Genomic DNA, 2,406 nt, shown 5'->3' on the forward strand with positions numbered 1-2,406 from the left:
GGTTGAATAATCTAACTATTTGCCAAACCTCCTTAAAGTACATCGCAGGCACCAGAAAACATGCTCACTGGGTAGTATTGCCAGGACTACTCTAATGTGTAATAAATAGTGAAGGTGTGATTTTTTTTCCTTGTGGATATTGTATTTATTATGTTTCAACTAAGGTAACTAAAGTCAAAACCACTTGTATAGATAAATCAGTGTCACTTTGGAAACTGGAACAATTCCCCATATTCGCATCCGCCCTAAGAACTAACTACCAATAATACCAGGAGATGGATGGATGGATGGATAGATAGATGATAGATAGATAGATAGATAGATAGATAGATAGATAGATAGATAGATAGATGATAGGTAGATGGCAGAGAGGAGGGCTAATATAAAAAGAAAGCTAAGTGTTGGTGAGTACGTGGAGAAGTTGGAGCCCTGATACAGGCATAGCTCCCGATATTGCAGGCTCAGTTCCAGATGACTGCAGTAAAGAAATATCAAAGTGAGTCACACCCAGCCAGACACACACACACACACACACACACACAGATGTGATCTATGCATTTGGGCAGACTTTTCAATATAAAGGGGCGTTTTAGGCAGGGAGTCCTATTTTCAGCAAACAGATAGCTCGTCCTTACAACATGGCAAAGAATTAACTATTGGACTGACTCCATTTTTCGGTGACTGGTACCTTCATTGTGTATGTCTTTCCACAAAAGGGGAACTAGTATTCAATGAAACCAAAGCAGCACAGCCTGTGGTCCCCCAGCAGAGGTCACAGTCCAGGGCCCCCCTGGTTTCACGGGGTGCTGCTGACATCCTGTGCCAATTAGTGCATCGTCTCCTCTTCCCTGGTGCCTCGTGCCAAGGCCGAATGCTTCGGTCCAGGAGATGATGTCTGTAAGAGCCCCACCCGCATCAGAGCATAAATGCCAGGAAGCAGGCTCCCCTTTACAATAAAAAGGACTTCATAAAAGGAGTCCTGCGGCCCGGCCGGCGGGGCTCAGGGGCTGAGCATCGACCTGTGAACCAGGAGGTCACGGTTTGGTTCCTGGATTGAGCCCACAGGCCTGGGTTGTAGGCTCCATCCCCAGTGGGGGGTGTGCAGGAGGCCGCCGATCCATGATTCTCTCATCATTGATGTTTCTATCGCTCTCTCCCTCTCCCTTCTTCTCTCTGAAATCAACAAAGACCTATTTTTTAAAAAATTGTTTCATGCTAATATCATCACCCAATGATGTAACTAAATTCCGAAAGGACGCCTTCGCGGATGACGTTCCATGTCAAATTTGTTCAGAGTAATTTGTAATGAAGTTTTGGCGGCTGAAGGTCATAGGCAAACAATCCGGATGCTTAAGCAAACTCCACCGTCAAGCTGCCCCTGCGGTCACCCAGGCATCGGCGCCGTGACTCAATGGCCTCCTTTGTGTGGGCCTCACTGTTGACACTGGCCCTGCAGAGGACGGACGTGACACGAGAGACCAGGATGCCAAGGTGCACAGCCTCAGGGCCAGCCCTCCCAGCCTCCCTCAAAGCACTGCCGTCTCCAAGACCAGTTAGAACATCCGCCAGTCCCGGAGGGCTCGGACCTGCCGCCACGCCGGGTCCCGTCACCTCCTCTGCAGACTTCTCCTTCCTAACATGGCTCTGTGTCGCTTCCCAGAATGAAGACATCGTCCCACCACTTCATGAGCCCGTTTTCCCTGGAAGTTGTCACTGAAGCCCTGGCCGGTCTGGCTCAGCGGATAGAGCCTCGGCCTGCAGACTGAAGGGTCCCGGGTTCGAATCCAGTCAAGGGCACAGGCCCAGGTTGTGGGCTCGATCCCCAGTAGGGGGCGTGCAGGAGGCAGCCGATCCATGATTCTCTCTCATCATTGATGTATCTCTCTCTCTTCCTTTCTCTCTGAAATCAATAAAAAATATACTTTTAAAAAAAGTTATCATTGAACTTTAGACTCAGCACCTTTGGAATTGTCTGATCCGTCCAGTTGATTTTACATCCAGGTGACTGAGACCGGATCATTTCGGGGACTCGCTCACACCTGGCCGCATGGTCACTGCAGATGGGAGGGCGGGGGGGGGGGGGGGGCAGAACTTGGCCCCTGACTCCCGCTCTCGCGCCCTCTTCCTTGGGAAGTGCGGTCACTCTGCAGCTCAGCACACCTGGCTGCGTCCTTGACTGAAGCCGCCTCTTGCTCACTTGCCTCAGAACCTACTCAGGACGTCCGCGAACAGACTCCGTGTGGACGAGAGTCGTGGCTACGACAGGAACACGCATTCCTCTTGCGTCTTGCCCAGTTTGGGGGAGATGACAAGCACCCTACTTCTGAAGTCTGGGCAGGTCCCCGTGTGGCTGCAGCGCCCACAGGCCACCACGGGGCTGAACGCCAGCATGGTGCCTGCCGGGCC

This window comes from Myotis davidii, unplaced genomic scaffold, assembly GCF_000327345.1.
Source record: "Myotis davidii unplaced genomic scaffold, ASM32734v1 scaffold217, whole genome shotgun sequence".
NCBI classification, from domain to species: Eukaryota; Metazoa; Chordata; class Mammalia; order Chiroptera; family Vespertilionidae; genus Myotis; species Myotis davidii.